General features: G+C 39.1%; 1 protein-coding gene across 1 annotated transcript in view; it reads left to right on the top strand.

The window, feature by feature from the left end:
- Window positions 1-24161, top strand: part of agbl4 (AGBL carboxypeptidase 4) — a 312090-nt gene that overhangs the window by 250115 nt on the left and 37814 nt on the right. The window lies entirely within an intron of this gene.

The following is a 24161-nucleotide window of genomic DNA, read 5'->3' on the forward strand; positions in this document are numbered from 1 at the left end:
TCTCACTTTCCTCTGGTGCCTGACTGCTGTAGTTGGTCAGCATCAGTTTATTGTGTATGTGCTGCAGTCCAAGTACTCTTGTTCTATGTACAGATCAGCAAAATAAATTCAGACTTTTATTCTACAAATAATAGTGGCAGTCTTTTTTTTTTTCCCTTCTGTCGGTTCTTTTCCTTTGTGAGTATATTTTACATCTTACTATTTAAAGTAAACTGTTTAAATGATTAAAAAGGGCAATACTTCATCATCATTCACTATTTCCATAATCAGGTATGGAGGTAAAAAAAAAAAAATGCATTAAAAGCCACTGAATAAATGAAATGTAAACATACTGAAATGTGCTACTTTGGAAACCACATTTGTCTTAATTTTCACATTCTTTTATTTTGATTTAAATGTTTAGGGATTTCTGAAAAAGGAAACAAAAAAAAAACGGATGGGATTTTACATATCACTAATTCAGTTTTTAAAAGTCAGTCAGCCTCATTCAGGAGGCATTTCAAATTCACTTTGGGGGAAAAAAATACAAGTTGCACGGAATTCTGAATTCATAAACAATGAAGTGAAACTATGTTTACAGGCATGTGGTATTTACGAGCTGCAGTCCTACTCATTCAGTGCTCTTAAAATGAGTTAAAACCTATTACTAACTTTTTCTACCTTTTGTACTTTACATCGTATAATGTTCTTGGTCTGGACAAGTAGTTTTGTCTACTGACACACTGGTTTCCCTTCAATATTTTGAAAAAGACAAAAGCTTGTGAACGTACGACCATAAGACTTAATTTGTTGTTATAATAAACTCCACTCTTCTGGGAAGATGTTCCACTAGATTTTGGAGTGTGCTTAAGGAGATTTCTGCTCATTCACTGATGTAGGGTGTGGAGGCCTGGGGTGCGGTCAGCGTTCCAATTCAGGTCCGAGCTCTAAAGCAGGCCACTCAAGATCTTCCACTCCAACTCATGTACACAATATCTACATGAAGCTAGCATAAAGCTCAGCTAAATCAGGTTTTCTTTAGTAGGATTTGTATTAAGAGGTGCCTTGTCTGCAAACCGAATTATTTTGGAAAACAGACAATCCAATCATCAGAAATTTTCCGAGCTCCGTTAATATCTGGTCACACACTGTGTAAATTATTGGTTTTGTATTCTGCTTTTCTGCTGCTAATTCCCTCCAGCGCTACCTGTAGCCTTTGGAGAAAAAAATTAGTCTCTCCCTGTAGACGCTGATATGGACACACCACGTAAGCTTTATGATCTTTCACCCATATGTTCGATATCTCATCCACAAATCAGCACCCTTTTTTTTTTTTTTTTTTACTTTATTGAGAATGTGTAATAGTGTTTGAGATGGCATCAGACAGCTCTTGCTTTGTTGTCTTATTTGGTGTGTATCATCTGCTGGATCAGTTCTCCCCCCATTCTGTGGCTTTGACTTTGAATTGGATACACAGAGCCAGCGATGAGCGAGAGGGTGTGTGTTTGATGTGTGGAGCAGTGTGAGCGCGCTCGGGATTAAAAGCTAGATTGATCGGAGTGTCAAAAAGAGATAAGCACACTGGTCCGTCTGATTTATTAGGGAGGCAGGGAGTTAATATCAGAACACCCAGCTGCGTTCTCTCTCTCTCTCTCACTCACACGCACACAGAGTTACTTTTATTGTACACTTATATCCATTGTAATGTTAAAAGAACTTCTATAAGATGATTAAATCATAGGACAAAGAGATTAATGGGAAACTTGCTAGGATCTGTTTAGATTTTTCTTTTAAAGACCGTCGTCTCGGATGCTTTTATTAATTCTTTCCTTTCCATTTTCATTATTTTCCATGGCAACAGAGCCTGCGGCCTTACGAATGCATATGTAAAAGAAAATGTTCCTATACAACATGCCATTTATTTATTTATTTATTTATTTATTTATTTATTTGATTTTTACTTGGCCCAAGTTTTCTCATCGTTCTCTCTGTGCCCAAGGGGACTGCTGAATGTCATTAGCGCTAACAGTGTCCACATGGCGGTAATGTATTGCAGTGAGGGATATTGACAGGGAGATGATTCAGTATAGTAATGATGGATGAAGCCGGCGCTCTGGGCCAGCACACACAGGGCCATACGTGCTCAGAGAGAGAGAACACACTCCTTGTCTGCAGCCTCTCAACTGCATCTCTTTCTTCTGGTTTTCTCTGAAAATCTATGAAGCACTTCTAGAAAAGTAGTTTTCTTTTTCAGCCTTGAAAACCCCGAAAAAAGTTGTATTTGCTGCGTTTTCTATTACACGGATTTAATAGCATTGTTTCTTGCCTGTAGAAACCTGTTAGTTCTTGACATCAGCTACACTTCTGAGCGATTAAATTGGGAGGAAAAATGGCAAGGAAAACTTTTTCTTCCTTGCCGCTAAACGATGTGCCAGTCAATCAGAGAGGGACTACATCGACTCCTGTCTTTATGTGCATTAAAAAGAGACATATGCTCATTACCTTCCCCTGGGGTGCTGGGATAAGGTGTGTGATGTGCTATAATGCGATCGGATACGATTATCACAGAATGAGATGGGAGGGTTTTTGTAGACTATTACTGTTAACTGCTGGAAAATTTTCAACTAGAAGGTCCCCAGGGTCTGTGGCCGTCTTGCAAAGTAAAAGAAGAAAAGTGGTAATGGAGAAGAGGAATAAAGAGAATAAAAAAAAGTGCCTCTGATCTCATGTAGCCAGACATGCTGAACACGTGTCGCTTTAATCTTTACGTCTCCTAACCATGCGTCCATCAGGAGCCGGCTACAGGGAGCTTCATGTATCCTCCTGCTACGTGTAGTGTTCATAGTGTTTCTCACATCATCCTCATGTTGTAGGAATGAGTTTGACAATACGATGGATGCTGAAAAGATGAGAGAGAGAGTGTGCATTATAAACCACTGAACTCTTTCTGTAGTGAAAATGCATTTATGTGTGTGTGTCCGTGCAGGAAAGTCAACGGCACAGTTAATCGTAGTATACACTGATCAGGCATAACATATATTACCACCTGCATAATATTGTGTGGGTCCCCCTTTTGCTGCCAGTACAGTCCCGATCCATCGATTATTAACAGCATTCACTTCTTCAGCAATTTGAGCTACAGGAGCTCGTCTGTTGGGTCGGACCACAAGGGCCAGCCTTTGCTCTTCACATGCATCAATGAGCCTCGGCTGCCCAAAACCCTGTCGCCGGTTCACCACTGTTCTTTCCTTGGATTACTTTAGATACACTGCAGACTGAGGACATCCCACAAGAGCTGCAGTTTAGAAGATGCTCTGACCCAGTTTTCCATCACAATCTTTTGTAAAACTCGCTCAAGTCCTTACACTTGCCCATTTTTCCTGCTTCTAACACATCGACTTTAAGGACAAAATGTTCACTTGCTGCCTAATAAACTAACAGGTGCCATGAAAAGAGATAATCAGTGTTAATCACTTCACCTGTCATAATGTTATAATGTACTAATGTTATGCCTGATCGGTGTACACGGTGAAAGCTTAGCTCGTAAGTGGCACACTCCTAGAAGTTTCTTTATACATGTGAAATTTCTACATGACAACCCACAGGTGACCAAAAAGAAATATTTTTTCTGCTTGGAAGCACTGCTGAAATGTGCTCTATGTGCCTCACAAAACCCCGGTTCTCTTAAAAAAGATAGGAATCAATATGTTTCTGAGTAAAAAGCTGCAGCCATACATCTGGGCTTTCTTCACTGTAGCTCGTCCTGGTCTTCTTTTGTGGTCGTAATTATGTTTAAAGGAAGGTCATTCACACTCGGGCCGGTAAATGCCATTAACCTGTACGCAGGCTCGGCAGCATAGCGGCCTCTTTGTGCTCAAGTCTAATCAATGAGAGAAATCTGCTCAGGTTAAATTGTGTTTTTTTTTTCTTTTTTTTTTTATGGCTGTGGTATATTGATGTAAGTTCATTGATTCGGTCTGGGCCTCGGTTTGAAAGAGCTTAAATACTTACTTCTAAAGAGAGGTAGAAAAGTTAATAGAGGAAAAGGCTGTACTCCTCTTTGGACTGATTAATCCAGTGCGTTTCCTTTAAACCCCTGATGTTCCATCATGAAACGTTGAGAACAGAGCAAGAAATGATCTTTTAAATCATTAAATGTGAGCATTTACCAGGTTCTCCATCCATCAAGGCCTAATATCTGTGCTCTTTATTATTCGGAGTCATGTCCTCCCACTAACCATACAGATTTAATTGGATCTGTTTATGTAGATGTGCAGCTGTAGGGTCTGGGTTCGATCGTGAGTTCAGGTTACTATCTGTGTAGAGTTTTACACGTCCTCTCTATTCATGGCATGTGGGATTCTTCTGGGTTCTCTGCTTTCCCTCCTGGTTCTTTAGGTAGACTGGATACTGTAAGTTACCACCAGGTGAATGCGTATGTGCATAGACTGGTGTCGCATGTGAGGTTTTCCCACTGCATGTGCTGTTTTTGAAGTGGGATTCATGGTGTAAATCAAGGGGATCTCTGATCGTTCTACTTTGAGTTTTCACATCAAATCGCAAGTTAGTTCATGTCTATAACTAGTGAATAGTATCAAATAAAAACGTGTAAACGTATTATAATAGCGAACAGTCATTCCAATCTAACTTCACAAAGCAGACAGTGATTGAAATCTCCATCTGTCTGCGTAGAACGTTTTTAAAATTGCACTTACACGGTGACCATATGGAGGTCCTTGGAGATTCGACTAATCTTGCTACAAAAAGTTTCAGAGCCTCTGTACTATCAGCTAGATTTCTGAACGAAAGCGTGCGAGTGTGAGCTTTTCATCATCCGTTATACACTGATCAGGCATAACATTATGACCACCTGCCTAATGTGTTGGTCCCCCTTTTGCTGCCAAAACAGTTCTGACCCATCAAGCATAAACAGCATTAATTTCTTAGCAATATGAGCTACAGAAGCTCAGCAGGTGCCATGATGAAGAGATAATCAGTGTTATTCACTCACCGGTCATAATGTTATACCTGATATCTGATAGTCTTGCCAAGTTAACATTTTTAATTCTTATTTCATGTTCCTTGAAACATTCCTGATCCATCTGCAGTGTTACCTACTTTTAGAGGCACAAGACCTGGTCTTTTGGAGATGATCTGACCCAATCATCTAACCATTATTGACAGAGTCAATCAGACGCATACGCTTGCTTCTAACACCTTAACTTTAAGAACTGGGTGTTCTCTTGCTGCCTGATGATGATCTCACTTCTTGATAGATGTCACTGTAACGAGATAATCAATGTAATTCACATCACCTGTCAGTGGTTTTAATGTAGTGGATGATTACGATCAGTTTTCGATCAGCCCTCGTTTTGCTCTTGTGCTACAATTCACCCTGACTGATTGAGTTGCGTGTTACATTCTGATATATTTGTCCATATTAAAACGAACTGCAGAGGAAATGGTTTAGCAGGCAGATCTATCTCTCTCTCTCTGGCTCTCTCTCTCCTGCTCTCTCTCTCTTGCTCCGTCTGTGTGCAGCAGAAGGCTTTTTAAATGACTTCAATTAATGCAGAATGCTGCCTCAATTAAAAAATCCAAAGCTATCATGAATTTTTCATACTCAAAGCGTTTAAGCTAATTATGGCACAAATGAGGCGCTTTTCACTGAGGCACCATGGTGCAGACTGACATTGATGGCTAATGTCACTGTCACAGGATCTCACATTGCAGCTACACTAGTCAACACACCTTCTTACTATTCTACACACACATAGTGTTCTCCTTAGCCTTATACAATGCGTGTGTGTGTGTGTGTGTGTGTGTGTGTGTGTGTGTGTGTGTGTGAAATTAAGCTCAATTGTCATATGGTAATGTGTGAAAATATATTATCGCCTGCCGCCATCCTGTAATTCGACTTCTTATTTCAGGAAATATATTATTTCAGCATTTTCATGGCCTATAACATGTCTGGAGACTTGATTTGCAGTGCTTGGTCAGTACTCTATTAGCATAAAGCAATATTTATTTTATTATATATTCATTTATTTCACTTATTTATGGCTCATGTGATTCAGATTCGATGTACCAAATAGATCAGGGGGGTTATAAGTGGAGCTGTATATGTTATAGAGTTTTGATTAAGACTTCAGACTTGCGAACATCTAAATGCCTTACAGGCATGAGGACTGTGGGCCTGTCACCTTTGTGTTTTTGTGTTTCATGCTATTATTTGCAGTATGCAGTATTCTTCGTATTTACTTACTGTTCAATAGAATATTTACTTTGTCTGTATTCATGCTTCCCTTACATTATTGTCATGGCTAAAAGCACAACACTTACTCAACAACCAAGCCAGATTCCCCTGTATATTTGAAGGGTCTGTGTTTTAGGTGGAAAAACTCAATTCGATTGTTTGAATAGTTCAAGTCAGCAGATCCGTGTAGGTTGCGAAAAACAAAAACAGAATGTGAATTACAATGACTTCATTTATTTATTTATTTATTTTCAATGTTACATTGAAAGCTGAAAAAGAATAGAATAGCTGTTGTTTTTGGACACACAAAAAATAGATAATGGATCATGAATTCTTTAATAATTTTCTCTATTCGCATTATCATACAAATTATAGTAATCAAAATCTCACCATACCATATAATGATCAATTACCAAAAGTGCACAATATTTTCAATCGAGCAGTATGAAGCTGGAAGTAAAAGTGAATGTCCTGGGCATTTCTTAGGAAGGATTGTTTTTTCTTAGGAAGGAATGTCCATTCTGGAGCCTTTTCAACAAATAATATCATAAACCAACATATTCAGAGATCACAGACAATTCAGGTTAGAATGGTGAGGGGCAAGCTGGGACTGTTCTGATATCAGAGTCCAAAATGTGCACTTCAAGCATATTTAGTCATTAGTTAGATGCTCTTTAACCAGACCAACATTTCATTTTTACACATTGAGCAGTTGAAGGATATTGCAGGTCCTGCCAGTAGTAGCTTGGCAGTGCTAGGATTGACTACAATCTTCAAGTCCAACAATGTTCAATAAAGCCATTGGTGGATTATGTACTGATGGCTGTTCAATTATTTTATATCAGTGTTGTGCAAGAGTTATACAAAACCAAATAACTAAAAGTTCAAAAATAAAATATCAAGAAACTGTACATGATGCATAATTTAAATATTTAAATGTTCATTTTTAAAACAAAAAAACAAGTGAACACAAAAATCTTCTGAATGCTCTCAATGTTCTCATGAAACCTCCACCTGGCATTAGATAGAAATGTAAAAATTAACAAATAGCATTTATAGTGTGGGTGAAATAAGTTTTTGTAGACTATTATTATTGTTGTTTTTTATTATTATTTTTTATTATTGAACATCACAAGCAAAAAAAAAATACAGCCATTAAATAATCCAAGTTCGATTTGAACACATTGTTATCCCTGTGCTAAAGCTAGCAGTCACTCAGAGTTGCAGGATAACCTGAAAGCAGCTGAAACAACAGTTGCACAATAAACTGCACTGCCATCATCTTCAGTTTCACATTTCACACAAAGCTCATACATTCTGACAAATTAGAAAAGTTATTTCACCTCCATTATTGAATTCTCATAGTTCTTCATCTACAGCAGCCCTCTAATTAACGTTAATTTGAATCTAATGGCATTTTAATAGAAATGAGTTCTCTGAGTGAAAGGTTCAGAAATAATATCGCTATGGCTCCAATCCTCAGCCTAAATGTTATTGTGCACATTTAATTAATGTGCCTATTATTTGAATATTTGTATAATGTTCATAAAATATATCTTTGTTATAGAGACCCATGGATTTTAGTGCAATTATTTGCAGGGGTCCCTGTCTGGATAAAAAGTTTGAGAACCCCAATCTAATGTATCTGGCTATAAATACACTATATGGACTAAGGACGCCTGACCATCGGATTTGTATGTACATTTTGGAGCTTCTCATTTCACATTTAGTCCCCGTTTGCTTTAATAATAATCTCCACTCTTCTGGGAAGATGTTCCACTAGATTTTGGAGTGTGCTTGTGAAGCTCACTTTGTCTACAGGGGCATTATAATGTTGAAACAGATGTCGGTTCCAGTTCAAGTGAAGGCAAAGTTGAATGCAACCGCATCAAATTGTATGATAACAGTTTTGGGAAGAACTACATTTGGCTGGAAAAGTTGGGTGTTCCAATACTTTTGTCAATATATTTTACATCTTGTTTTTGTCTGTTGATTTTGTGTAACTGCAAAAGTTTTAAGGTTAAAAATAGAACTGGTGACAAGGTAACACAATGTTCAGGAACCTAAATGTGCTTTTGTTCATAAAATGAGTTTTAGCAGCATGGCTCTGTCTGGCTTTGAGCCTGAATGAACTGTCTCTCTAGAGGTAAACGAATAGACGTGAAGACTTTTTAAATACGTTATTGAGTTTTAAGATCTAACTTCAATGAAATATTCATCAGTTCTGATTATGCTGAAATGATGACTGACAGCTCATGCACAACAACAAGGGATTATCACGTGTAAGTAAAGCATATTCGTTAGATTAAAAGGATTGTTTTGTGATACCAGAAAGGTGGAGCTCTCTCTAAGTTAATGAAAAGAATGATAATGTAGATTTTTGTTTAAGATTTGATCAATAGTGCTCTTTTCTAAAAAAAACAAAAAAAAAACCACACTTCTCTCAGGGAACAAACCAACCAAGACAAAGCAGGTGTAGTTTAGCGAGACAGTGCAGCCAGTAAAAGAAAAAGAAAATCAATAGCTGCTTTCAGACTGGGAAGGTTTAAAAAAAAAAAAAAAAAAAATTATATTAACATGAATAAGGAGATGGCCTCCATTTTAGCTAGCATTAGCAAAAAGAAATTGCCAAGCTTTGGATATCAGCCATTAGGATGTGTGGCTAATTAGTCATTAGTGGGAGAACTCTGATCCTTGTCAAGTAATTTATTGCTGTGTTGAGTGTTGAAATATTATTCATATATGTCCATTTAGAAATGGTGCTGACTACACCGACGTCCCATGAAACCATCTCGCATATGTGCCATCGATAACAAGACTGTCTTTCACTTTCAGAATCACTTAGGGACTTGGCTAGGGTTCTTGGTCAGTTCATATCTTTTTAGCACACCATACTGTGGACAGCAAGATAGAAAAGAGTTTTTAAGCATGGCTTTAAAGCTATCTGTGCTCACTGAATTGTCCGTTTTATTTAAATGATAATGTGCTGGGTGGGTGAAAGGCACACAAACTAAAAGAGTGCTTCAAATAAACCACAGTGGCTTCTATGGTTTCGAAAAATGCAGGACTTCATGTGCACCCATCTCTGTGTTTTAACTGCGCTCCCAACGTTTGGAGCTTGGTATGGAAATGACAGGCGCTGCACGTTACTGAGAAGAATTAATTAGACATGATAAATTATTCCCTTTCTCTATCCACTGCTACGATCACCATCACAAACACACACATTTATGCCTTTAATGCATGTCAAATCAGTATGAAAATTTCACAGCCCCTTGTGATTGGTATTCAGTAGGCCTGTTGGCATGAACAAAAGTGTCAGCCATGACTGTCTGAAGACGGGAACTTTAATTTGCTGAGAGCTCAAGCTGCCAGTGCTGGCCAGTGTAAAGTAAATCTTCCTGGCTGAGTAGAGAATCACAAAAAACTCTAGATTAGGCCTGAAATGGCCTTATTTGCCCCACTGCTGGTTATTGTAAGCTCTGCTTTAAGAGATTGACCTGAGTGTACACTAGACATGCCAAAATGCCAGAGCAGTGAAGGTGTGTGATGATGGGTTTAAAAGTCTGAGCAGACTTAAGAAATAATAATACAAAAATTATTCAGGCTCTCCTAGTTGTGGAATTAACATACACACATAAGGACTCTATTTGAATGCAGGTGTGTGTGTGTGTGTGTGTGTGTTTTAGATTTGCTTAGCAGCAAGTCTGACTAGCCTCCATCGGCTTCCCAAGAGGCAGTAAAAAGTATGAGACAGGGATGGGAAAGTGCAGGGATGCAGGTCAGAAAACAGAATAAGGGAGACAGGAAGAAAAGAGACAGAAAGGGGTCATAAAGAAAGTGAAAGGCAAATGGGAGAGGGAGAGAGAGAGAGAGAGAGAGAGAGAGATATGCAGTCTGACAGTGAGGCCAGTGACAGTAGCGTGACTTACTTTCTGGTCACCTGGATGTCTGTCAGCGTGACTTGGTTCTCTTGGGAAGTCCTGCTTGTCACCATCTGTATCATCAGCCACGTGGTCACGCACACACACACACATACACACTTATCTTTCTCACACCGAAACCCACTTCTGGTTTCCCAGACGTCTAGCCCAAGCAAAGGTCTGTGTGGAATTCTGTCAGGGAGAGGTGAGCGTTCCGCTCGTGTAAAGCTCTGTGCCATGCGCTGTGCTCACACCGTGAGTCTCTGCGATGGCAGTGGGTTCACAGCGAGAGCAAGGTTGTCTTCAAGCAGGAAAACGATGAGAGTAAGCACCATGGTGTGTGTAAACAGTGGGAGGTTTAATGGGATGTGAAGGCAGTGTGAACACACACCACACATTCCAACAGCTTGGCCACCAGTCCTGCACCTGCATATAATCTCTCTCTCTCTCTCTCTCTCTTTCTCTTTCTTTTTCTCTCTCTATCTCTCTCTCTCTCTCTCTCTCTCTCTCTCTCTCTCTCTCTCTCTCTCTCTCTCTCTGTCTCGCTCTCTTTCTTTCTTTTTCTCTCTCTCATGCCCTCTCTCTCTTGCTCTTATTTTTGTTTTAGTTAAAGGAAAAATATTTTAAAATACAATAACAGCATGTCACAATTCATAGGACTGTCAGGTTGGATTTTACACATTATCAGTTCCATGGCCTCAGGGCCAAGTTGGAGTTAGTAAAGCATCCCGTTCCTCTGTATGAGCTGAGCCTTGAAGAGTGTGAAGCAGTCTCATGTCTTCCTGCCTAATATATGCGGTCTGTGCTAGTGCTGTTACTGTGTGTCTGAGCTCCCAGTAAAAAGGTACTAATCTGTATCCTATTTTCATTCAGGTGGTGTTTAGGTATAAAGACATAGTCAGTCGTATGTATAGACAAAAGTAAGTAGGCATCTGAACAATAAATCTGGCCAATTGTACTTGGTGAACATTCCACTCCAGGTTTAGTCTAAATAAATAAATTCTGGGAAGGCTTTCCGCTGTTTTTAGGAAAATGTGGGGATTTGCTTATTCAGCTACAAGAGCATTGGTGATGTCAGGCACTAATGCAGAGTGAGGGGGTCTGGATTTTTATCCCAGTGGTGGGTTTGAGGTTAACGCTCGGTTCAGGCCAATAGAGTTATTCCACTCCAACCTTAACAAGTCGTGTTTTTCATGGTTTTGTACACATTGGTATTTTCATGCTGGAACAGGGTTAAAAAACTTTAGATCAGGTAAAGCAAAATCTTATTGCTACAGTATGCAAATACATTATAGATTGGTCCCTGGTGGTCTAGTGGTTAGGATGTGGCGCTCTCACCGCTGCGGCCCGGGTTCGATCCGGGTTCGAGCCAAATCAAACATGCGGATGATCCGCTGTGGCGACCCCTAATGGGAGAAGCTGAAAGAAAGTTTTTTATGCAAATACATTATAGATAGTGTCAGAGCACTTCGTGGAAATAATTTAGGAAACACTGAGGTGGTAGCTTAATGTTTAAGGCATTTGACTTTGGATCTGAAGGTCATACTTTTAAATCCCAGCCCCACTAAGCTGCCACTCCAGGGTACCTGAGCAAGGCCCTTAACCCCATAGCTGCTCAGATGTATTAATGAGATAAATGTAAGTTGCTTTGCATAAGGGTGTCTGCCAAATCCTATAAATGTCCCAGGATCATGTCCTTTTTTGGCCATAAAGTGCATATTCACAATTTTTTTTGTTTTTATATACAAACAAGATACATATTTGGACCAGGAAAACCACTGTTTTATACCTTTGATTCAAAATACATAAAGTTTTTTTTATTAGCATTTCAAACTGTTAAAAAAATATTTTATATTTTGGATCAGCATTTGGTTCATGAATGAAGCCCAGTCCACACCAGTAATTGTCCTGCTGTGTGTTCAGAGTTGCCAGGTTAGGCGCTGAATCCACCAAGACCCTGACCCTGATACGGTCCTAACTGAAGATGATTGGTTTGGTTCCTAGTATGTCCAATTTGCAATGTACTCCAGGTTTCCTAAGAAGGTTTTGTAATGGTTCTGAATGTTTTCAAAGCAGAATTTGTGAAGTTTACTGAATGCTGTATTAGCATTCTCTGTTCACAGGGGTTTCCTGCGTATTATGAGAATGTGTTTACATTCTGTTGCAGTAACACGATTTCTGTATTCTAAATTTCTGTAATGTCTGTGAACAATGCATAAGAAATTCTTTAAGGACACTATAAAGCAAACCACTGTAATTATGTAATGTTATATTACAATGCAGGGTTATGCTTTTTTGTAATGTTCCCTGGATTGTAACAATTCATTTAAAATGAGGGGACAATAGTAAAGTTAAACAGTAGGATTAAAATGGTTTTCTCTTCAGGAGAAGGGTGAAGCTATGACATGTCCCAATAAGTAACTGTCATAAAGCATAGAATCATAGGCCTTGAAGTCTCTCCATCATTCTTTCTCTCTTTCCTTCTCCTCTCCTGCTATCTGGCTCACCCTTTCAGTCAGTTTCTTGTCTGACAGTAAAGGTCGTGGTCTTCTCCCCCTGTCTCTATCTTTCACTCCATTCTCTTTGCTGGTGACAGCTTGTCCTGTGGGAACAGACCTGGGTTTCTCTCACTGACAAAACTCCTAATAATTCATATTTAGTTAAAGGTCTCCTTTAACTCTTAATGCTATGTATCCTCCTGGTCCAGTACAGATCCTGAGCAAATCCAGACATTCCGTTTTTTTTCATTGTTTAATGTTACGGACATGTGATAATACATGTGGACAGACCGGGATTGAAAGTTTAAAAAAAAAACTGTAAAAGTAAAGTTTGCATAGCAACAAAACTGTAACCACGGCTGTGTTCATTTGATGATTCTGCTTAATATTTCAGTCCAACAATTTGTTTGCACATTTCCATTTAATTCCAACCAATATTTTTTGTTTTATGTGAGCATGCTGTGCTGCAGTAGACTAATATCTCATCCAGGATGTATTCCTGCTCTACAGACAGGATGTTCCCAGTATAGTCTGCATATCCCTGGCCAGGATAAAGTGGTTACTGAACATAAAAGAAACCGATCCAAAAGAATCAACTTCACTCATAAATGGAAAAAAAACTCCCCAAAAGATATATTTTGGTTCTTTTTATAAAAACAGTATTTAAATATAAAATATATGTATAAAATAGATTTTAAACTGGAAACTGCAAATAGAAAATATTCATAGTACATAGCCTTGGGTGACATTGTATGTTATGAATAAAAAAAAAGTAAATACACCACCACAGGTGTCTAAAACACTACAAAGCCTTGCCATTTACTTCGACAGCACCCGTTGCTGTTTCTCCTATTCTTCTTTTCCCTTTGCACACTTGTAAAAGTTTATTTTCTGCAGAGTAGTGGTGAGGAGATCGCTCAGGAAATAAAGCTTGAGCAGTAAAGAAGAGTGGGTGGGCTGGGAGACGAGGAGGCAGCCGCTTGTAGTTGTAAGTAGAGTGTGTTTGTGCTGGAGCTGATTATATTAAACACTGAGACATTAGAGGCATTAATAATACATTAGCCTGTCTGATGCTTCTGCTATGCAACCAAAGCCCCATTCCCCACAGATCCACCAAGCCCAGAGGAGAGGAGGGGAGGGGAGTCTGTAAGAGGTCTAATATAGCCCACTTTATTGACTAGAAGAAATGATGAGAGAGTGACCCACTGCTTATAGTAGAGAGAGACCTCAATTAAGTTTGCTGTTGGGAAGCTCAGAAGACTTCTAATACACATCAGTGCAGTAATCCCATGCTCTATGCGCATGCTGTCCTGGAGACACTAAAACTGATATTAATTATAGAAGTTAGTACAGGCAGACAAAGGGACATGCGATTTCAGCTTTACAGGAGTGCATACGTGTGCAAAGAATGCTAAAGTGAGTGTGTGACCTCTGGTTGCTTATGCTACTCATTGGTTTTGTGTATTAGAGTGAGTGATGTGATGTTTCTGGCAGCAGAGATATGGTGTAATGGAGGACGTGGGACATAGTTGGTTGACACCAGGGAGAGAGAAAGGCACATTTGTCTGTGTGAATGTCTTCAGCCCCCCCCCACTCTCACTCCTGTCCAGCTCTGGCCTCTCCTCACTGCGGCACTGTGTGACGGAGGAGGCTGGGGGCTTTGGGGCAGAGCTACACCACTAAAGTGCTTCTGTCTACGCCGCACTGCTCTAATGGTTTTACAGGGACTACGCCATGGGTATAGGGACAAACACACACTACGTACACAGGCTCATTATTAAGCAAACTCCAGCTCCTTCCTTGCTAAAAGGATACGCATTTCTATATAAAAGCTTGCCATTTTGTTCATCTATAGTATTTGACATTCACTCATTCTTTTAGGACGTTTTTTTCACCAATGGACAAGAGAAACCTATAAGCTGGAGCAGTTTGTTACTCATAATGAATCATAAGGAAGATAATAAGATAATGTAGTATATTAAGGTGTATAACTGAATATGACTCAACATCAGTATGATCTCAATAGGAGGAGCAGTATTTGTTTTTTCTTATTTTTTTCTTTTTAAAAAAAAGAAAAAACATTGTGAAGGAGACAAAAGCCACAGTAATTATCATGCAATGCATTAACAGCTTTTGTTCATCTGTACTAAACTGCCAGGTCAAGGTGCTTTTAAATTTCTCCATTTACACTTAAGAGCATTTCTAAAGCTCAGGTCAAATGTGTTCAGTATGGTTCAGAACAGGTTTCTGTACAATTTATACAGGAAATACTGTACAGGATTTCTTCCACTCCAAATATTGCCAAACCTCATATTCATGGACCTTGATTTGTGCACAGGAGCATTGTCATGCTGGAACAGGTTTGGGAAGTGAAGAGGCATTACAATTCTAGACAATTGTGTCCAAGAAGCACCAAGCAGGATCCACATACTGTATGGCCGTAGTCATCATTTGCTGAAACACTTTTGGCTATATACTGTAGATATTAGTGGAGAAAGACATGCATCATCCTCTACAATTTCACTTATGTAAAAGCATGTATTTGCATATGCCCATGCAGAGACGGTTCAGTTGATGGTTTTCAAAGAAAGTCTTTTGCTCACCTTGATATCTCTTGCCATCCCTCTTTCTCCCAGTCCTCTTATTCTTCCTATTGCAATCTATGCAGGAAAAAAAAGGAGCTGATGGTCAAAATTTTTTTCTCTCTTTTAAACCTGCCTTAGAGACAAGTTTATATTTGGCCAAATAACTAATTTTTTTGAAGTTCTGTGTCCTGTTTGTGCTTCAGGTTTGTCCCCGCTACAAACATTTCCCTGATCAAAGCACTATTAAAGGCCCTGTCGCTTCAAACACGGGGCCCCATTCCTCCACTTTCAGCTCAACCCACTAATCTCCATGGCAACCATATAATCCCCTCGCTGCCATTTCAGGTAGCAGTGACAGTGAAGAGAGTCTCATTTGAATAGACTCAACCTCAAAGTCATATCCCAAAGGTCTGAAACAGGAACATTTGCTAGAATACTTTCTGATTGAGACTATTTACTGTTTTTTTTTTCTTTCTCCAAAAAATGAAGCACGGGATTAGCTCTTGTACCTGGATGTCTTCCAACTCACTGTATGGTGGCAATGAAAACTGTCTAAAATGCAAACATGCAAGCATTTAGCAACCAAATTGGCAGCACCCTAGGTGTTGTTCCATATGGTATTTTTTTATTGTTCTTAATGCATATTCATGGGGAGGACGGAAAGCACAGTCCGATCATTTGCACAAAAAGAGAGCTATCAGCTAATAGCCTCTTCACTGTGGGAGTGAAAAACCGTCTGAGCAAAATCTCAACTGGGCAATTATTACACGGCATGTGGGGGAGCACGGAGACATCTTTATCCCATCTCCTCTTTCTTCTTCTAAGCTCATTTTTGTTAATTCACTCTGTGCAGCTGGAAAAAAAACAACAACAGCAGCAAGCCAAGATTGCATCTCAAAGTGATATCAATATACTTTTTTCAGCATATATCTTTCAACTCAAGACACAAAGGCAGGATTAAAATCCTGACAGACATCATTCTGTGTGAGAAGTTTACATTTAGCTTTAGTTGTCAAGGCAAGGAAAGCCTACTTAAAATCTTTCTTTCAGATTTAATGTTACCTCAAACTTTCATTTTGCTCACTCTATCCCATTTTTCCCCAGCTACTGCCTGTTGCTTTTTTGTTTTATCTCCTTTTTTCTTTTTTGCCCTAAACAAATCTTTTCTGCCTCTGTCTCTGTCTCTGGAGGTAAGACGTACCTTGATGCAGTGGCACATTTGTGCTCTTGTGGAATACATATACAGCTATGCTTTTGCAGAACATAATATTTTCATTCAATTTTATTAAACATCTCACCTGTTGAATTTCTAATCTATTCTCTCCTTTTTTAATTAATTTGCTTCCTATATCGCTTTTCATTGCACAAATTTAATGAGCCAAAAAAATAATTACCTTGGCAAGTCTTTGATTTTTTTGTCAGCTTTATTTGAATGATATTTCTGAAGACGTAGAACTTCAAACAGACACTCAGAATACAGAGACGCTGTGACTGTTTAGCCATTTTTTTATTGTTTCCACAGTAAACCGAATAAGGGCAATTTTAAAGGGCAAAAGATAATAAATATTTCTGTTTAAAATATATAGACATTTTCCTTAAAACATTCTTGTGACCCAGTAGCAACTCTTTTACAGCCCGGTACTGGTTATTGACCTGGTGGTCTGCTTTAGACCACCAGGATTGGGCTTTCTGTACCATTACTCTAAACATCCTTTTCTGTCACTATTCTTTGTAAGAGTGTGAATCTATCATTCAAATCCAACTTATTTTTAAAATGAGCTTAGTACTAATACCATCTTTTTTGGTTTTGTGTTTTAGTCAGGAGATTCAGAATCTTTTTGCCATTTTCTGAACAATTTAAATTGTGAGGGACTGTATTTGATTCATATTGCATCAATTCATTAAAGCCACTCACAATTATCCATGATCTTTACTGTTATCCCACCACAAAAAAGTATATTTTCTATGCTTTTCTACAACTGCATTGTGTAGCTGTAGCTGTAACTGTAAGAAATTGCAATTGGATTTTTGACACAGTGAAACTGACAACCATGATCTGCACATAGTAATGTAAAAATATAGATAGTACTATTACATGTTCCTAACACATTACATAGATTTTGACTGGCTCGGATTAACAGTGAAAATATACATCTACATTTTCTGAACGTGTTGAGCTTCAATAGGGAAAAATCTGTTGCCTTAAATAGCATCATAGCATGCAGGCAAATAAAAGTTCATTATATTAAACCAGTTTTTTTGTGTAGCAAAACACAAAAAGTGCACATGAACTTAGCTACTTTTGTGCCAGTAAAAATATATACAAAATTCACCACACAGAGTTAAGCAGTATGGAAGCTCCGCATTCATGTTGGCAATGATGCATTCCGCATTCCACGTGTTTTATGTTGGTAATGATGTCATTCAGTATGCAATCTGATACTCCACACAGTTCTAAAAATTTGACTTTGCTCAAGCTCTGTCCATAAGATATGAAGCTTCTGATATTGTTTGTGTACTTTTCTTGCTACAGTCTTCAGGATCTTGCAGGTTGCATGCTGATTGGCTTGCAGGAAAACAAACATTTTAACACCATAACAGTTTTTATTTTGGAACACAATGTTATCATTCGACTACAAATGTTAATGGAATACTGTCTTTAAACATATTAAGAGTTATGTATGAGGCACTTAGTGGTAAATGATAACATTGTGTGTTTGCCAAACAGTTGACAGAAAATTTCTGCTATTAGTCATCAGCTTATGCAGAGTCCCTGGTGGTCTAGTGGTTAGGATGCGGCGCTTTTACCGCTGCAGCCCGGTTTCGATCCCTGGTCAGGGAACCAACCCCAGCCACTCTTAGTGCCGGTCCCAAGCCCGGATAAATGGGGAGGGTTGAGTTAGGAAGGGCATCCAGCGTAAAACATGTGCCAAATCAAACATGCGGATGATCTGCTGTGGCGACCCCTAATGGGAGAAAGAAAGAAAGTCATCAGCTATTCTGGTCAAATTCCTTTTTTGGCCACATCTATTGATATAAAATCACTTGCTTGGTTCTTTTGGTGAATGTGTGAGTGTAATTGTTGTGCTAATTGTAAGTCTGTCTTCACATGAATCTGAATAACTGGACATGGCACAGGTAATGCTGCTATAAAGCCTTTGAAGAACAATGCCACTACTTTTCCCTGTTCTACATTGTGGTTCTCGTAGGGTTAGCCCTCTCAGAAGGTGTGAAAGCACCGTTGGGTGCTTCTCTGTGTATTTTAAACCATTTTCACATCTCTGTGTTTCATGTGCTGAGAGGAAACCAGCTCGGCATTCTAAAGAAAAGGACATGGCAGGCAATTCCGTCCCACCCCTTCCTACTCTGCAAGTCAACTCACCATCAATCACCTCCAAGGCCTTAAGTGACACAAGCGGAGAAATTGCACCTCCTTTCAACAAGCCAATCAGAATCCCCTTCAATTACCTGACATTTCATTAATCTCTATCAAAGTCGTGCTAACCGCATCCAGCACTACCGGGGCTTCAGTAAGCCCTGGAGGCCATTATTAAATTTGCCTGTATCATTGTAAAGGAAATGGCAAACGCCTTGGACTTAAAGGGCACCCAGCATCTGTCTCTTTAAGACTGAAATCAGCTAAATTAAAAGTGCACAGTTGGACATAGCAACAACAAACCATGTCTATGCCCTTTACAACAGGGCTTGATCAATTCTTAATGCAGCCAGCCAAACATTTTCCAACACTTACTGCCCTTTAAAATAACACAAGGTAACTAGTGTGGAAAAACATTTGCACACGTTGGCATTTGTCTCCTACATTTGAACACCATATTTAAATCCATTCTGCAAAATATGTGCAAACATGGATTACACTATATACTAAGAGCTCAAATTTTGCTTTTTTCCCGCAAAATGTGCACATAGATAGCATAATGTCAACAATACACTTATATATATAGCCAGATACGTTCTGTACATTTCAATTTTTAATTGTTGAGTAGCTACAAGCTACAAGTCTAATAGCACAGGTGTAGCACTATGAAGAATGAAATACCAAGCCACAGATGACTCCTGTAAATCCTTTGAAATATTTCCAGCAAGCCTTTACCTTGTTAAAATATGTGGAAGGAAATACATTATAGATAGAATAACTGTAAGTGTTTTGAGTGAAGTGCTTTCAGTAACTGCTTTATTCTTTATAGGTTATGGTGGATCCTGAATCCATGTCATGAATAAGGTGTGAGACAGGAAAACACTCTGAATGTGATGCCAGTTCATTGCAAGGCAACACACACATTCACACGCTCATTTACACTTAAGGGAAATTTCGCATATCCATTTAACAGCATATTTTAAGGAGGTCAGAAGACAAACTCATGGCGAGCATATGCACAGATTGTAGCCTAAGCTCAGACATGAACTAGAGACCTGGGAGCTGTGAGGTGGCAACACTGTTATGAGGTTTTTTTTATTTTTAAACTAAAACAGGATCTGACTTGTGACTGATAACACTAAAAGAGTGTTAATCTCACCCAGCATGCATGCAATGGTAGAAAGGACAACTTTGCTCAGAAAAAATGTGAAGGCAGTTAATTAGTTATAGGACTTATATGGTGTTTGTTCTTTCACAGTCTGTCCAGTTGGTGTCTATAGAATGTCTGACTTTTTATCTACATCAGAAGAAAACTACAAGTTGAGACTCTTTCAATATTCTAAATTTATTCCAATGGAGATTGGAAGTGTTGTTGTATTGAAATTTCTTTGTTGCAACATTTTACCAGCATGTTGTTGTGTCAGGTAATAACAGCGGAGATTTGGCAGTGTTTTTAAATAGCCCAAGCTCCTCTGTGTGTTATTAACGGTGTGATGAGCTGTTACTAAACTGCTGACTTTACAGTCTCAGAGTCTCTCGGCTGCTCTTACATTCAAAGAGGAATAACAAAAGCTATGTCAAGAGAAAAAGAGGAAAAAGGGCTTGGTTGAGAATACACTTCCCTCCCACAAACACTTAACGACATTCATAGAGTTTAAAGTGGAACAATTTGTATTTATTAGTATCTAACCATGTTAAAAAGTATAACTACAAATGCTTACCAATTTACCTACTGAAATGTTGGGACCAGTCTGTGTGATACGATTACTGATGAGCAACTTTGCTTATCCTTATTCAATCCGCTGATGTCGGAGAAGTGGCCAAGTTGAGTTTTGCAAGCATCTTCTCTGATTAAAGTGGGGAGAGAGGGCATCAAAATGTTCGCTCTCCTCAATGCTTAATCAATATACCACTGACAAGAGTGTGTGTGTGAGTGTGGGTGTGAGTGTGTGTATGAGAGAGAGAGAAAGAAAGAAAGTGAGAGAGAACTGAAAAGGAGGTGGAGAGTGAACCTTCAAGAAAATATTTTGCCATCTTGCCAATTGCGGCCTGGGGCTAAAAACTCAACTTGCATGTGAATATATTTTTAGGGAGAATGATCGAGATTGACAGAAAGAGTGAGGCTGTAAATTGAGTGTCAGAGATCTTTCTGCGTCTGCTAAGAAAAGAGGAGTGAGCGAGTGAGTGAGAGAGGGGGAAAAGGGATGAAAGAAATTAAACCTGGGAGCTGTAACAGCGTAATAATGTTGGGTGCTGTGAGAGGTTCCCCATATGGACTTTTGTTGCTTTCAGAAATTATTTATAACTCTGTGGGGAGGGAGAGAAACTAATAACTGATATTAAAAAGGCTGTCTTTTTCTCAATTGCGTTTATAGTCCGAGCTTCATGGGACTCAGACAAGATCTATAAAATTGCTGCCTGCTTTATTCTGACTGAAGATTTAAACACAGGGAAAAAAAAAGGATTTGAGGCTGAAGATATTAAAGCAGCAAATGTATAAGGATAATATGTACATATCACTTTTTTTTCTCAGTCTTGCTGCCAATGGCTTTGATATATGGGTTTGTGAATGTTCAGTTCAACATTGTCTCTTTAGCATCTTTTCCCCCTCCAAAGAAAGCCCCAAACCCTGCTTTGCCCTGACATTCATGGATATAGAGGCTCAGTAGGGGGGTGTCTCACAGAAATCATTTCTTCCTCTTCATTTCCTCTTATTTGTGGGATGTCCTTTCAAGCAAGCAAGCCGTAAAGTTCAATCCTTGTTCTTCAAAAACAGCACATGATTCGGTATCTTGTAGCGTCCATATGGGCCTCGTCTCCTGTCTTTTCTCTGTTCGGTTCTGTTCATTGAGATGTAGGAGCCAGAAGTCAGAGTTTGAGCAAAGAGCTATGACCAATGCTCCGAAATCAAAAGCAAAGCAGCCATTTCTCCTGTGTTTGAACAAGACAAAAAATCTCTAAGAATAACACATCATCCTCTCTTTCTCTATCTCTCTTTCTATCGCTATCTCTCCCCTCTCCCTGCTGCTCTTGCTTTCTTGTTCTTTCACTTAGTTTCAAGAGGCAGCTCTTTGTTCTGTTTTTTTTCTCTGTACGTCTGACAGAAATGTTAAAAGGAGACAGAAATGGGAAAAAAGAAATAGGAAGATAATATTGAAGTCGTCAGTTGATTGCAGGGGGATGATGTTTTGTCAAAATCAGCTGCCAAAACTGTCACTCACTGTCCAAATAAATCCCCACAAATGGCAATAAAGAGCAGTCAGTGATATCTTCTTCCAATACAGCAACAAGGCTTCATTTCAAATTGGCCTCTTATATTAACAAAAGTCATTAGGAGGTCACTCAAACCCCACCCCAACTCATCCCATTGCCGAAATAGAGATTTCTTCACTTCAAGGACGACAGTGACAATTGAGGTCGTGAGCAGCGCGGGAAGTGACAGTTGAATGGGGAGACAAAAAGAGAGAAAGGTTTTGATTGCGGCAAATCGATCTCTAATCACCCTGTGCTCAGCGCTTTTATCCCTGAGCTGTCTGCCAGGCTTAAGAGCGTTCAGGGATATATTTACATCCTGTGGTCTTGAGGGTCTTCAAATGTCTGCCTCTCTTTCTCTGTCTTACATTCATTCTCGCTCTTCTGATTGTCACAATGTGCCATTGTAATCCTCTATGCTGGTCACCTCACACATCAAACAGCCCACCACCCTAACATCTTCGATGGTGATTGCCCACTCCAGCCACCTCTCATCAGGAGCAAGAAGGGTGTTCTTTTTTATTCAACATGCTTGACCTAGACGGATGTTTTTCAGTTTTTCCTTTTCTTTTTCACCTTGCTCACACACTTCTGTCCTTGTGACGTCTGAATCGGTCTCATATCCTTTGATCTAAGGGTCAGCTAAAAGGAGAATCACCTGATGGATAAGAATGAAAACCCATACAAAGGTTTAGGAGGGTCAGTTTTATTTGATCGATGCTATTTGAATAGAGAGAGGCAGCAGATTGTGGAGTAGTGGTAGGGTTAATGGAGCTCTGCACTCAGTTGAAGGTGCTCCTTGACATATAGAGTTGTGCTGGCACTCTTGCCCTAGAACAGAGTGCAAAGGCAGCACTCCATGCCCTCGTCTTGGCTCGACCTTTTCATGGGCAGAAAGGGTCCGTAAGAACCATAAGCCCTGTTGCTTTTAGAGCTCATTCGATGCCCTTGAGAAACTGACAGAGAATAATAGAAGTTGACTGCCTTTCATGCTCAATAGGCAGTGTGGTGTGTAAGTCTGGTTTATATTGAACACGAGTGACAACTACAGCTGCTCTGTGCCACCAGGTATGAACTGCTACAGTGAACTGGAGCTACGTTACTGGAGGATAAAGTAATCTTTTAGCCAAATGAGATGATGTGTTGTACATCAAGCTTTATTTCGCTTCCTTTTTTGTTTCAGTTAGACACAGGGAAATACTACATGGTAGCTTTTTCTTATGGGTGTTCTACTAATATCCTACATAAGCCTTACATCAGTGTGTACAGATGGTATCATAGGTAACACTTAATCTGAGAATATGTGTATGATACCAGAATAGCAAAAAACTGCTTTGTTTCCGCCATTTTTATTAAATTAAGATCCAGATAATTTATTATTACTTTATTTCCAAGCTGCCTAAATTACTTGAATCCATGGTTCGTGACAAATTAAAACCTTTTTTTTTTAATGAACAATAATATCCTGACCACTTTCCAGTCTTTTTTTTTTAAGGGGGAAAACATCACAGCACTGTAACTGCTGCCAGTAAAGTATTTAATGATATTATAAATGGTCTAGATTGTAAAAACCCTGTGCTGCTCATTAAAGCTTTAAGCTGAACGTTAAAGCTTGAGTTCCACAGGGTTAAATTTTAGGGCTCTGGTATTCTCTTTATAAATTAATGATGTTGACAATAAGGTCGCTGATGCTGATTTGAATTTATATGCTGACACTATTGTCTATCAGTCTATTCCTCTGCCTGATCTCCAGCTGAGGCAATCTCGGAAATCCTTTGTGTAGAGCTGAACGAGATGAAGTGCATAGCATTTGATGCGTCTTATCTCTATCCACCAAAATATACACCTTCAGACAGAGCTCTAATACTTAGTTTTGTAACAGACAATGACATTGAAAAAAAAATGTGTAACATAAAAATCATTTCTATTTAATTGTTATATAATGGCTAGTGTTACTTCTGGCCCTGTAATAACGTGCTTCTTCCAGTGGCGGGCCGTGCATTTGGTACCTGGGCCTTCAGTGAGAACTTACCCGGCTTTATCCACCTCTTAATACCTCCACTATCACGTCGCAATTATAGAAACCATCAAAACAATACAAAAACGCAATATAACAATGTGAGGTGTTAGAGAGAGAGAGAGAGAGAGAGAGAGAGAGAGAGAGAGAGAGGCATTTCGCATATGGAGAGTGAAAACCATTTTACTAAAGCAAGAAACCCAGTTAACACAACTCCAAACCTCTACACTACAACCACAACTGTGTCACGTACATCATCTGGAGCAGTTCAGAAT

The sequence above is a fragment of the Silurus meridionalis genome, chromosome 17, assembly GCF_014805685.1.
Source record: "Silurus meridionalis isolate SWU-2019-XX chromosome 17, ASM1480568v1, whole genome shotgun sequence".
Classification (NCBI taxonomy): domain Eukaryota; kingdom Metazoa; phylum Chordata; class Actinopteri; order Siluriformes; family Siluridae; genus Silurus; species Silurus meridionalis.